Raw genomic sequence first — 15,278 nt, 5'->3', positions numbered from 1 at the left:
AAAAATGCATTTAAGACAGTCCGGGTTCGTACCCACTGGCGGAAGCAACCAGCGAACGCTCAGACCGGCTTCCACGCGTGCTTCCCCGAGGCCGCAGAGCGCGCGCCTGGGGCCCGCGGGGCGGAGCAGCCTCGGTCCTTCTCCACCAGCCTTCCCGGGCCGCTGGTCCCAACAAACCAAAGGTCTCTCCTGTCTCTCTCTCCTCCTTTATCCCGCCCCCTGTCTATTTGTTTGGTGCCAGAGACTGAGGATGGTCCAGGATTTAAAAAAAAAAAAAAAAAAAGGAAGAGGATGTCGAGGAATCTGCCAGAAAGATGGGAGAAAAGGTGGGGGAGAGGCATGCTGGCCAATTTATCCCAAGCCTGGGTTGGCTCCCAGCCCCATCTGGAGGCTATGTGGCCTTCCTGAAAGCTCCAAGAAGATCTGGGTCGGCTGAGGTTGGCTTCACAGAGGTGCAGCCTTCCAATACCACTGTGTTGGTTTGGCCTGAGCCAGCAGGAATGATGTGGACCTGGTACTGTCACTTCTGTGGTGGGTTTGAAGTGGAAAGTGACAGGAACTTTATTGCCTAGTTTCCACTCCTGCCTATCCACCTTCCCTTCCTTCCCTTGCCTGGTTGGCCAGATTACCAGCTACCTGTAGACGGAACCCAAGGGTCTTGAGTCCTAGGAATCTCAGACAAAACTAAACTTGGTGATAGTAATGAAGGGAGAAAGGGGGCTCAGCTTGGAGATTTCTAACTTTTCCCAGGCTGGGCATGTTTCATATGAGTGAAGACAAGGTGTCTTTATCTCAACCAGGAGCCAAGGCCCAACATTTCAAAACTTCATACACACACACACACACACACTCCATATTTTATACATATATATATATATTCCTATAAAGGTCAACACTCAAAAGATACAACACAGTAGAACAGAGGCTCTCATTTTCTCATCTTGCCCCTTAGCCTTCCAATTCCTTTGCTAGAGACCTCACTGTTAGGAGTTCTGAATTCTAGGGAAAATGGAACTCTGTCCCCAAGGCCTGCCCCTTCTTTCCCAGCTCTGCTTCTGCCCTCTGACTCTTCCTGTTTGCCTTTTCCATCCTGGAGATCGCTGCTGGCCAGGTTCTTTTTTCCCTGGCTGGCCACCTACCTGCTCACTGCCCAGCCTAGAGAGGCCAGGCGTCCTTGACTCTCACAGTAGCTTGTTATGTAAATGTGTTTAAGGATCTTTGGATGTTTGCCTTCCTTTAAAAAAAAACAAAAACATTCTCAACTATTTATTAACTGTTAGATCCTAGCACATACAAAGCAAGCTCTGGTTTTTTTTTTTTTTAATTTAATTTTATTTTATTTGCGAACATACTGTACAGAGGGGTTACAATTACATGGGCAGGATAATGCATACATTTCTTACCAAGCATTGCAGCCTCCTCCTTTGTTTACCCTTCACCTCCCTTCCCAGCCTCCTCCCTCCCCCCCACCCAATCATACCTCCCTCCCCCCCCCCCCCCCACCGACATTGTAAAGCTGGTAAAGCTCTGGTTTTTTGAGTTAACATATCCTTTACTGGTCTTCTAACTCTCCTACCAAGAAGAGTTAAAAATAGAACCCCCCCCCAATAAAACCAACTAAGCCTTAAAGTAACTTTGTTACTTAAATACTAATATTGGCTATTGTATTCTTTTTATTTGCTGAACCATTTCTTTTTGTACTTTTTTCAAATTTTCATTTATTTATTCTAAATCTCTGCCCTGTAATCTAGCTAATCAGGAGGCTGAGATCTGAAGACTGCAGTTCAAACTATTCAGAAAAGGCCAGAAGAGGAGCTGTGGCTCAAGTGGTAGAGCGCTAGCCTTGAGCACAAAAAGTTCAGACAACACCCAGACCCTGAGTTCAAACCCCAGGATTGGAAGATAAATAAATAGCCAGAATAAAAAGTGCTGAAGGCATGGTTTAAGTGGTAGAGCACCTGCCTATCAAGTAGTGGGGAGGGGGAAGAGTCCAATTTACAAGCATAGTTGTCAGATTCTTATTAAAGTAAATCTAAGATCAGACTAATTCATGGCATTAGTCCCCTTAGAGTACTTATGCATTTAAAGAGTTATTCCAAGGAAATCCACTTAGGAATGGGGTGGCATTGGCTGCTCCTTTCATTGGCAGAACACTGAATGGTAAGGTAGAGCTCCATTTCTAACCATTTTTGGATATCTGATGAATATGCCCTTGGAATTCTAGAAGAGGTGACTACCAAGATTTAGTTTCATAGACATCTGTCTTCATTATGTTTCATTATGCTTTTGAAGCTTCTTCCAAGCCCCCTGTATATTTTTGGTCATTTTCATTTCTCAGATTCCCAATAATATAGCTTTATGCCTTGAGCCTGTGAGTCTGAGCTCCTTGGGTCCTTGTGGGTACAGGCCCTCCATAGACTTCATCAGGAGCCCTGAGATGACATGCAACAGGAACAGAGGGTTGGCTGTGCCCTGCCACCCCTAAGTCTCAAGGCCTCCAAGCACTGCTTCAGTGCTCTGGCCTTCTAGATCTACAGTGGGTCTAAGTTTTAATGCTTGGTGGTCCTGCTTTGGACAGAGAATTAAGAAGTTTGCCCCTCCACCACCACTACCCCAGCCACTCTAGAGGTTGGTAGCAAAAGGTGATATCTATTATCTACAGAGATTCACTGACCACTGCCTGTAATGCCAGATACAATGCAGATGTTGAGGTAAGGGCTTATTATCCTATCAGAGGGGCTACATTAAGTATTCTGGGGCTTAACCTCACAGTACCCAGATGAAGAACATGGAGTATTGGACACCTTGAGTCTCTCTGCTCATTGTGATCCAAGGGTGACTTGCTCAGCCTCACCAATCAGCATTTCTCCTTCAGAGTTAGAGGGTCTGTTGAGATGGACCAAGTCAACGCGCATCCAGATACTCTGAATGAAAAAGTCTCATGTGATCTGGTCTGGATGTTTCATTGTGATTATAAAAGGAAATCTGATCAGTTCTGTGTAACAGCAAAAGCAGACACATTCCTCTATCCTGCTCCCCACCCCCCAAGAAAAAGAAAAAACAAACACCCTGAAGAATCTGAAGTTAAAATAAAAAGCAGCTGGCACTAGGCCCATCGTGTGTGATGATAATTAGTCAAATGTTTGCTAAGGATGGGATGATAATGTCAAGTCAGTAGTGAGTAAAAGGCTTAAGAAATAAAGTTTAGTAAAGCAGCATTGCCTGCCTGCCTGTCTGCCTGCCTGCCAATGGTTTTGGTGATAGCCACAATATTCCACAATCTCTACTTTGGTTGCTTTTTAAAAAAAATTTTATGCACCCTGGGAAACATGTCCAGCTAAGCAAATGGAGAAAAACTAAAGGCTTTGATTTACAGAAATTAAAGCCATAACTAGGCTTTGGATTGAGGTTGAGTCCTGAGCCTGGATAGCCTCATCCTTCACTGTCTCCAACCTTTCCTGCCCTGAGGAAAGAGTTAAGAGTCTTAAGCTAAAGCAGCTCTTCTGCCATCTGGGGTTCTGACTTGTTTGACCCTCTCCCAAATTATTGTAATCCTGAGTCTGGAATAGATATAAAGCTGGTCAAGGGAGACATGGTTACTTTCTGCTTTCTGGGTGGTTTGGATCATGAGAGCAGGCCCGGGGGCTAGGAGCAATGGAGAAGGATGAGGACCATGGATGAGTACCCGGTTGTGCACAAGACCTGTATCCCTTTCCCCACCCATGCCCTCCTCTTTAAAAACTGTATTCCACACTTTATTGTGAATGTTAATGGTATGCATTAATGCATCCAGGTTATTTACATTTTAAGCTTGAGCTTTGATTTAGATGAAAGTAATCTATCCCTATTAAAAGAATTAGTAGGTAGAAAAGGAGGACAGAAAGTGTTAGGGAGGGTACTGAAGGAGCTGGTGGGGTTCACTTTCCAAGGCCCCGTGCAAGAAAGGAAAAGAAAAAGCAAATGACTTTGTTATTTATTTAATTTATTTTTGGTGCCTCTCCTGCGCTGGAACTCGGGGCCTGGGTGCTGTTCCTGAGCTTTTTTTGCTCAAGGTTAGCGTTCTCTTACTTGAGTCACAGCTCTAGTTCAGGCTTTTGGGTGGTTAGTTGCAAATAAAAATCTCACAGACTTTCCTGCCTGTGCTGGCTTCAAATCACTATTCTCAGAACTCGGCCCCTGAGTGTCTCGGAATACAGGCCTGAGCCACTGGCACCCAACCTCATTTCTTCTTTCAGTGAACATTCTCAGTGTGTGAGAGTCACCCATAAAACTGTGTATAAATTTTGTCCAAGCTTGTACCTATTTCTTTTTTCTTTTTATCTACTCACATTGTTTACATTTACTAGAATGTTAGTTTGTTTGTTTATTTATTTATTTATTTATTTATTTATTTATTGTCGGTTGTGAGGCTTGAACTCTGGGCTTGGGCTCTGTCCCTGCGCTCTTCAACTCAAGGTGAGTGCTCTACTGCTTGAGCCAGCTCCACTTCCTAAAATGTTACTTTCCTTCTCTCTTTTTTACTTTTTTCCCTTTTTTTATTTTACAAAGTGATGGGTCTTCTTGTAACATATTAAATTCTTTTTTCAACTTGTCCATTGTAACATTTTTATAGACATATTCAATGTACTTAGAATACTTAACTACCCACATCACCCTGTCTGGTCTCCCTCACCACTGCCACTGGTATCTCCTCCCATAGTCCTTTTCCACTCATGTTTGTTTGTGCATCTAGATTCTGCTTTTGAGAGAAAACATAGGGTATTTGTTTTTCTGGCTTATTTTGCTTAACATGATATCTCTAGTTCTATCCATTTTTCTGCAACTGATGTAATTTCATTCTTCTTTATGACTGAATAATACTCCATTGCCTGTGGCTGTGTCTGCTGGATGATTGGAATTGCATTTTGCTTACCTGGTCTACTATTCATGGACATTATGTGCATTTCTCAGTTTGGGGGCATGAATGGAGCTGCTGTGAACATTGTTGTACATTTTTTGAGAGTTCATACACACATTCCAGATGGTGAGAGAGAGGCATGGAATTGCTAGATCATTGGGTGGGTGTGGGGATACTGCCAGATGTAGCATCCTTTTTTAATGGCCATAGAAGATTCTATTACATTCATGCACTAGCTTTACTAATGTGAGGAAGAATAATTAACTTGTATGATTCTCAGTGAGTTCTCAGCCAGGAATCTACCTTCTGAACTAGAACTTCCCATCAGTTCCCAATCCCGTGAATCTGTTAAGTCTGTGGGTGTTCAGTAGAGGCACAGTTATGATAAGTCTGTGGGTGTTCAGTAGAGGCGCAGTTATGATAGCCTAACTGCATAGTCCATATTGCAACAACACAGCATGGGGGGTATTTATGATCCATGCCTGGTGGAATCTGTAGATACAGAAAGCAGACTGCAGCTGCAGCATGTGGGGTTTCATCAAGCAAACTAAAGTGTCATTTCCATTATTCTTTCTGGTTGTATGAATCATTCCTTACAGGTGGTGTCTACACTGAGGATGTTTGCTGATTATACTTCATCTGTTCATTCAGAAAATAGTTTGCTGAGAATCTACTATGTGCCAGGCTCTCTTCATTACGCTTTTTTTTAAAAAACATTAAGAGTAGTTCTGATGCCTTACAAAGGAATGTTACCAGGAAATTATTTTTCTTCCTATTTTGTGTGTGTGAGTGTGTATGTGTGTGTGTGTGTGTGTGTGTGTGTGTGTGTGTGTGTGTGTGTACATGTGAGTGTGAGCTGATAGTGGGGTTTGAATTCAGGCCTGGGCACTGTTCCTTGGACTTTTTGCTCAAGCTGACACTCTACTACTTGATCCACACCTCTGCTTCTAGATTTTTACTGGTTAAGTAGAAATGAGTTTCATGGACATTCCTGCACAGGCTGGCTTTGAACCATGATCCTCAGCCTCTTGAGAGCAAGGATTACAGATGTGAGCCACTGGCACTGGCTTCCTTTTTCTTATATATGTAAAAAAAAAGAGTTTGATTAATGTCTTGAATCATCTCAACCCTTATTAATGTTATGTCTGTATTACTCTCTCTGGGCTTTGGTTTCCTCATCTGAAACTTAGATATAACATGGTACTCTCTCATTAAATGTACTGGGGACATTAACAAGTACAATGTGTTGTGTGCACTAAGTGCTTAATAAGTGATAATAAATAATATTACTAACCAGGTGCCAATGGCTTACATGTATAATCCTAGCTACTCAGGAATCTGAGATCTGAGCATTGTGGTTCAAAGCCAGACTGGGCAGAAAAGTCGGTGAGACTTGTATTTCCGATAAACTACTCAGAAAAAGCTGGAAGTATTGCTGTGGCTCAATGATAGAGTGCTAGCCTTGCATACAAAGAGTGCCCAGGCCCTGAGTTCAAGTCCTAGGACCAGCAAAAACATAGTAATAATAATATTACTATATGTTCCATAGTATAATAGCAATGTAGTGTCAGGGTTTTGCCCTATGGGCTTGACTCAGAAGGCCAGATTCAATTGCAAGAACTAATCACTGAGAAGCGCCTGATAGCATGTGATTAAGTGGTTTGGTAAATTACAAGGTAGCTAACTATAAACGCCATAGGAATTTAGAAGAGGAAAAGAGGGATTTGGGCTGGTGGAGGGCTGGACTTCTGTCAACCCTTGCAGAAGAGGCATAAGGTTTGCTCAGAGGGTCCCCGGGCAAAGGACTGAGGCAGGGGTGGGCATAGCCTATCGTAGGAGGTGGCAAGAAGCACACTAGATGAACAGGCAGATCCAGATCACAATGGGCATGGGAAGCCTGGCAGTGGACTTGAGACTTGGTAGGCAAAGAGAGAATAAGAATCAGGCTTAAAATCCTGCGATGGCCAATCTGGGTCCAGGGAAGAGAGGAGACTACTCTTCTTCATGATTCTCCTTCCCAGCCTGGAAGGAAGGCTGGTGGACATGTAATCTGGATTTCTCAATTAGGGCTGGCTGGGGGAAGAAGGGAGGCCTGCTAACAACTCCTTACCACTCTAGTCAAAGAGGAAATGAGCTGGACTAGGAAACACACTATGTTGAAACGAAGCAGGTTGTTTTTGCCTGTTTTGTTTTTTTGGTGTATTACCTGCAGGATTAGCCCTGCAGGAAGGAATGTACTAGTGAGCTCACCAGTTTAGGGAAGAATGCTGTAAGAGACTTAGCACCAACATGGAGAGACAAACAGCATCCCTTTGTGTATGTGCGTCTTCTCCATCTCCATCCCATCTTTCTCACCTCACACTGGGGTGGAGGAGAAGCTCAGTCATTGGGGCTTCTACAGAGGGCCAGGGGGCAGGACTGGTATCACAATTTGGCCGGCTGAGATCTTGGCTTTCTGCACCCCTGCATGGATCTAAGTGGTCATCACACATATCATTAGGAGGCCTGCTGCAAGGCAATACTTAATGGTCAAAAGGATTCTTCACTTTTTAGCTTCATTTAAGTCTAAGGTGCTCAGAGCATGTCACAGGCACTAAGGCATCATTCACTTGCAGCTTAGATTAGGGAAGAGCATAGAAGGAGGTTATCAAAATGGCCGGGAACCTACCATTTTGGCAAAATAGCAATATGCAATAATCCAATTAAAGTATCAGGGACGGGAAATTGTTTCTTATTTTCAGATTAAAGAAGGAAAGCAGAGAACCATCAGATAACGTGGCCTTGCTTGAACTGAGGGAAAGGCCTGGAAGAGCAGAGTTCCTAAGTCCTTGAGCATGTTAGGCAATGGGCGGCAGCCAGGGGATTCCTTAATGCGAGGATGAAATCAATCTAATCAGCATTCTTAAAAAACGTTTTCAGACATTTTAGCTTTGTGTGGAGGGGGATTTAGGGTGTGCATGGGATGGTCCTGGGGCTTGAATTCGAGGCCTGGGAGCCATCCCTGAGCTTTTGTGTTCAAGGCTACTGCTCTACCACTTGAGCCACAAGCCTCTGTTTTTAGGCTTTTGGGGGGCTTAATTGGAGATAAGAGTCTCTCAGACTTTCTTGCCCAGGCTGGCTTTGAGCTATGATCCTCAGATCTCAGCCTCCTGAGTAGCTAGGGTTACAGGTGTGAGCCACCAGTGTCCAGTAACATTTTAGATTTTTGAATCATGGCAACATAAAACCTGCCATCTAAAAGTTAACCATTTTTAGTGTACAGGTCAACAGGCAAGCACATTTCCCCTACTGTACATGCAATCTCCAAAATTCTTTTTTTCTCCAAAATTCTTTTGATCCTGTAAACTCTAGCTACTAAACAGTAACTTTGTGTTCTCTCCTTTGCTAAGCTCTTGGTAGTCACCATTCTACTTTCTTGATCAGAATGTTCTAAGTTTTTCAAGGCTGAATAATACTCCTTTGTGTGTATAATCTGTACTTTGTTTATCTCAGTGTTTGTTTTTAACTTGTAAATAGTTTTATATGTATGGGTATGAATGGGTGTGTATAAAGGGGTTTCAATTCAACATGTCAGTTTATCAGTACAATGCATCCTGATCAATATCACCCCTTCTCTTATTCACCCCCATCTCTCCCAACCCTACCCAGCCCCTGAATTTACCTAATTCCATTTTCACATATATACGTTGAATATTATTACTACATTTACTCAATCTTCCTCTCTCTATTCATCAACTCCTCTTCCCTTGACCTTATCCCTGCTGACAAAATGTTCACTTACTTTTTTTTTTTTTTTGGGTCCGGTCGTGGGGCCTGAACTCTGGGCCTGGGCGCTGTCCCTCAGCTCTTCAGCTCAAGGCTAGTGCTCTACCACCTGAGCCACAGCACCACTTCCGGCTTTTTTCTTTTTGCTTATGTGGTGCTGAGGAATCGAAACCAGGGCCTCAGGCATGCAAGGCAAGCACTCTACCACTGAGCCACCTTCCCAGCCCTGTTCACTTACTTTTAAGGCAATTGTTTGAACTCAGAGCCTCGTGTTTGCCAGGCTGGCCCAACGCCACTGGGCCAGGCCTCCAGCCCTGTTGTTCACTAGCTATTTTTAGGACAGGGTTTCACGTCCCTCAGGGGCTGGCACCTGAGCCACTGATCTACCTACTTTTAAGCTTCCAGCCCATGGAGGAAAATCTCTCAAACTATTATGCCCAGACTGACCCAGTACTTCTATCCTCCCAATCCCAGCCTCCCATGTAGCTTGAGATGACAAGCTGATGCCACTATATCTAATTATGGGTTGACAAGGGACCTTGAAAACGTTTCTTTCCCAGGCTGGCTGGCCTCAAACCAACAATCCTCCTGTTATTAGGCTCCCAAGTAGCAGGATTACAGATATGAGATACCTGCACCTAGCTGAAAAAAGTAGTTTAAAAAATAATGAGACTCTCTTGGGCTTTTGTCCTCAATCAATCTGTTCCTTTCCCCACAAGAAACGTATGAAATTTGTTTCTTCGAGATCCTTCTAGAGGGGCTGGGAAGGTGGCTCAGTGGTAGAGTGCTTGCCTTGCATGCATGAGGCCCTGGGTTTGATTCCTCAGTACCACACAAACAGAAAAAGCCAGAAGTGGCGCTGTGGCTCAAGTGGTAGAACACTAGACTTGAGCCTTGAGCTGAGGGACAGCGCCCAGGCTCAGAGTTCAGGCCCCACAACTGACAAAAATAAAAATAAAAAGATCCTTCTGGAATTACTTACACATAAACATATGGTAGCAGGCTATAATGCTGTTCTACAACTTGTTTGGGATATACCAATATTTCTGGGAGATATTTACTGACATAGAAAGTATACATATGTATGTATTATATTAGTCAAGATTCTAAAATAGAACAAATAGCTTGTATGGAGATACAGCATGCAGAAAGGTCATGTGATTATGGAAACTGGGAAATCCCACCACCTTCTATCTGCAAGCTAGAGGTTCAGGAAAATTCCAGTTTAATTCTGAAGGCCTGGAGACCAGGATCCCTGATGGCTAAGGGTAAAAGATGGATACCTTAGCCCAAGTGGGTAGAGCAAATTGCCCTTCCCATGCCTTTCTGATCTGTTGAGGCTCGTTTCAGATTGGATGACACCTGTTCACACTGAGGAGGGCAAATGTTTTCTAAACAACAAACAGGGTTTGAATTCAAGGCTCACACTTGCTAGACAAGCACTCTTCCACTTGAACTATGCCGCTAGCCTTTTTCTTTAGTTGTCAGATAGGGCTTTGTGGGGCTGGCTTTACACTACTTGCTCTCCTTCTACCTTTTCCTCCCTGGGATTACAGATGTGTACCACTACCCCTGGGCACAGAGGGTAGATTTTCTTCATTCAGCCTGCTGGCTCAAATGATAATCTTTTCCAGGAACACCCACATAAACACAGCCAGAAATAATGTTTTGCCAGCCAGGCCACCCCTTAGACCAGTCAAGTTGACATAAAATTAATCATCACATACATTTGCACATCTATACGTACCTGTAATGTTTGGCTTCATAACACATTTACCAAGTTCTCTATTGATGGACACACATTGTCTATAAGTTTTGCACATAATTCTGCTATTAACATTGTCATTTGTCATTTTCCACAAGTGAGGCAGCAGACTGAGCCAGGGAGGCTGGGATCTCGGCAATCCCTCCCAGCTATTTGCAAAATAGACGTGTTTCAGGTATTCCTCATCTATTTCATTCATTCCTCCAAAGCACCCTATCAAGTACTGTTCTACAATTTTATGATCAAGATCCAAGAGACACAACAGATTGTTCCAGATGACAAAGCCATCTGATAGGAAGGATCTGCCCTTCAAGTTTGCACTGTGTCCACACCTCCACTTGAACTTCTTTTTGCAATCCTTTCTTATGGTTTATCTCTGGTCTGCAGTGCTTCTCCCCCATCCCTACCTACCCTGTCTGTAGCAAGCCCATTTGGAGGCCTATGATCCACTCAGAAAGAAGTTGAACAACTCAGACCAACTCCACTGACCCTGTTTCTAGCTTGAGTGCTTTCAGAGTGGCTTGAGGAAGAGAAAGACAAAAGAAAAAGTATGGTTTAGGATCTCCAGAGAGAGAGAGAGAGAGAGCTGGTGCCCCAAATAAACTTCAAGTGCTTCTTCTAGTCTGGGCTATCATTCCTCACCTTGCCTCCCATCCCTCCTCTGTCTCCTCCTGTCACTCCTGAACATTTCCTAACTACCTACTGCCCTGGGCCAAGTCCAGCTCCTGTGTTCCCATAGCTACCACGCTCAACACTGAATTACACAATGATTTCCTTATCTGTCACTGGGATTATTGAGATTATTCTTGAGGGTGATATTTGCTGTTGTTTGACACTCACCTTTGTAGCCCAATTCCTCACTCAATAAAAGGCCTGTCCTAAAAGTTTGTTGACCTGAAGAGAAGTTCACCTGATCCAACAGCAAGTAGACAAGAGACAGGAATTAAAGAGGAAGCCTCACTCTCTGGGGGGGAGATTTATTGCAGGCTTGCAAAGAATGTGGCCTGAGGCCCTTCCTAGGTATGGTAGCCCCATTCTCAAGTCAGAGAAGACTTGTCAGAGTAAACCATACAAAGACTTGTGGTCCTAATGCAGGCCATCTCTCCCTAGAAGCTCACTCTGCTGGCTGACTTCCGCTGACTCTTGTTTTCTTCATTTCTAATTCCGTTTCCCTCCCCATTCTCATTTATGGGATGTGACCTTTGATGCATCAAATTTCTCCAAGTCATAGCAGCTAACTTTCATATAGCACAGTCTATGCAGTCCAAACTATTGTATGGCTGGATATCCATTCCAGCTTGAATTCTCACAGTGACCTTGTACAGATTATAGTGATCCTATAATCTTGCTGTAGAAGAGGAAAAATGGGGATATAGAAAGCTTGTCCCAAGTCACACAGTTTGGTAAGTGATAGAACCCTCATCAAGTGCTGAAGCTTGTACAGGCTCAGACCTGTAATCCTAGTCACTCAGGAGGCTGAGATCTGTGGATCATGGTTCAAAGCCAGCCCAGGCAGAAAAGTCCATGAGACTCTTAATTCCAATAAACCACTCAGAAAACCAGAAGTGGTGCTGTGGCTCAAGTGGTAAAGCGCTAGCCTTGAGCTGAAGAGCTGAGGGACAGCACCTAGGCTCAAGAGGTCAAGCCCCATGACCCCCTACCCCCCCAAAAAAAGAACAAGCACTGACTCACACACCTGCCACATACCTAGGAATGTTATCATTTAGGTTAGGAGCCATCTGGACTTTACCTCACCAAGCATAGTGGCTCATGCTTGTAATGCTAGCTATTTGGGAGACAGAGGTCAAAAGATCAAGGTCTGAGGCCAGCTCAGGTATAAAAAAGATTTGAGAGATTCCATTTCCCTCAGTGGCTGAGTGAAAAAGTTTCATATACCTATCTTCCCAGCTACAAGGGAGGCGCCATGGCCAGATACTGTGATGCATGCCTCATCCCCAGCGACTCTGGGAAACACAAACAGAAGGATTACAGCCCAAACTGACCTTACCTCAAAATAATCAATTCAGCTGGTGCTGGTAGCTCATGCCTGTAATCCCAGCTGCTCCACAGGCTGAGATCTGAGGATCGTGGTTCAAAGCCAGTCTAGGCAGGAAAGGCCGTAAGACTCTTATTGCCTATAAACTACTCAGAAAAGTCCAGAAGGTCAGTGTGGTTCAAATGGCAGAATGCTATAGCCTTGAGCCAAAGAAGCTTGGGGACAGAACTGAGTTCAGATCCTAGGACAATACCAAAAAGAAAAAAAAGAAAAAGACAAAAGAAAAAGCGTCTGGGAGTATGGCTCAAGTGATTGAATCCCTGTCTTGAAAGAAAGAGGTCCTGAGTTCAGAACTACCTACAACAGCAACAACCACAGAAAAAAACTACACTAGCTCATATTGTCAATCCCATGGGGTCCTGAGTTCAAACCCCAATATTACCTACAACAGCAACAGCAACAACCACAGAAAAAACTACACTAGCTCATATTGTCAAGCCCCATGGGGTTTCCATGGGGGAATGACACATGCACACGTGCAAGAACTCTTCAATAAAGACACAATTGTACAGAAGAGGCCACATAGTGTTTTATTAACCTGAAAGCTCATGAATCAAGCCTCTCCAGTTTCTTCCTCTGTATAGAAAGTAGACACTAGAAGAGGAGGATGGTAGAGGGTCTTGCAAGTTAGAAGGGACTCCACGTATTGAAAAGCTGGGAGTTACTATTCCCATCTCTTAACTAGGGCCAAGAAGAAGGGCTTTAGCTTGACAAACAAGCATGGATGTACACCAAAAAAAAAAAAAAAAAATACTGCCTTTCATTCACTTACAGCTCCTCTGAGGGAGAAGCAGAAAGAGCTATACCTCCTGGGGTGCCATGAATTAAGTCTGGGGTAGCAGGAATTTCTGAGCAGTTCCATTTCCCTAAGGTACAGCAGAACAGGGGACAATGGATTGGATTTGCATTAAGCAAAGACTTCGTGCTGTGAGTGCGTTTGCTCTCATCTGGAAGTGGGTTCATGGAGTTTTTCTGTCATGAAGACAAGCCAGCCCTCAGCAGCACATGAAGAACACCAAGGTTCTCGCTCAACCACGGGCTGCTGGGCTTGGCACAGGCATGAGCCTCTAAGCCCCGTCTCCTAGAAATTGAATCTGAATGATTGATGCCAGGTTAGAAGGAAAACCGGCTGCTTCCAGTTATTTCTCTGCATGTGCCTCCTGTGGAGAGCCAGCTGGGGACACCAATGTGGGCTGCTCGGGTTTTCATATTGATTTTGAGAAGGCTCCTAGGGATCCCAGTGTCAGAGCTGGTCTGGTATTCAAAGTTTAAATTCCTTGGTTTGGGTCAACTATTTTGTGCAAACCAAACTTAAAGACATTCTCCGTGGAAGAAGCAAGTGGGAACATGGAATCGCAAATGACACAACAGATCTTTGAATGAAGACGTTGGAAGAGAACTTGCCTATTTGCAGTGGTCACCTGCAAGGTCCATGTGGACACTTTTCTTGCCCAGAGAAGTTTTGGAATCTCCCTTTAGAAAGTCCAGAACTTATAGGATCCTCTCTGGCACAGATCTATGTTTCTGAAGGTAGACTTACTTTTTGGAAACTGTCACAAATAATTCGGAGTCCAGTCTGATAAAACAGGACCAATAATCAAGTTGGTTGACAACATTTAGGACTTGAAACAAACCAGAAAGCAAAATGGCCAAGTAATGGTTCTAATTTTCCTCTTCTACCAGCTATGACGATCTCTACAAAAAGACTAATAGAGGTGTTTTAGGTAATTGGTGCTTCCCAATGTACTGATACTAACTTTTTACTTGGATTTTTTAAAAAAAAGTTATGAATTGCTTTTTAAAAAAAAAATTAGTCTTAGTACTTAAAACCATAGACATTTATGTAAAAATGACTCCACAATAACTATGATTTTGCCGGTGGATAAGCTTATTAACTAGCACTGTTTTTCTTGTATTTATCATAGGCCATTAATTTATTTCAATAGTCCTAGCATTGCCCCTGTGTTTTCCTTGGCCACAGTCCAGTTCCTGAATGTACTGCCGAGCGCGGAGCAAGCAGTTTATCATAACACAGGGCTGAGATTATTGTTGAGAAAAGCAGAGGGAGGTCTCCTGCGAGCTGCCGGCCAGGGCTGGCTGGAATTCGCTCTGGGCTTCTTGTCTCTTCTGTGCTGTCTTGCCAGGGGGGTCATTGTCTGCCATTCAACTCATTCCACTGTAATTGGTAGAATCCTGTGCTGGACATGGCTTAAGGGAAGCTTAAATAGGAGACTATATAGATGCCACCCTCACTGATAACTTTAGTAAGGAAAGAAAAGGTAAAGTAAATGCTGGCAGGGGTGGTAGGGAAAGAGTATCATATTCCAATACACTGGCAGACACAAGAAAAGGCGTGACTTATGAGAGACAGCCCACCGAGGGTGATGCTGGTAGAGTGTCTAGAGCCCAAAATGGCACACAATCTTCAGCTTCCCATCTGCCCTTCTCATTCTGAGAGCTAAGGCCCCCTTCCTGGTCAGGCTAGTTCTAGCATGAGGTAAGAAGTGAATCACAAACATGAACCGGCCTTGTTTTTCTGGGCATGCAGGGCAGTGGGCAGGGCCCCTATCAGTATGTATAGGAAATCACACTGAGGGGAACATGAAGCCAGCCATTTCTCACCAGGGCCAAGCTCGTACCTGTATCTTGAGATTCCAGGGGAATTTATTACATTACGTAAGGAGAGAATCCCCTCGGTGTAGCAGGCAGGAAGAGGAACTGTTTCATGGGTCAGCTGGCCTCTTTGGTTCTTCTGCCCAGGCTGTGACCACTGGGCAGTGTCTCATTTCAGGGAG

Source organism: Dipodomys spectabilis, unplaced genomic scaffold, assembly GCF_019054845.1.
Source record: "Dipodomys spectabilis isolate Male_0828 unplaced genomic scaffold, ASM1905484v1 ptg000140l, whole genome shotgun sequence".
NCBI classification, from domain to species: domain Eukaryota; kingdom Metazoa; phylum Chordata; class Mammalia; order Rodentia; family Heteromyidae; genus Dipodomys; species Dipodomys spectabilis.
This window is presented reverse-complemented; position numbering follows the sequence as displayed.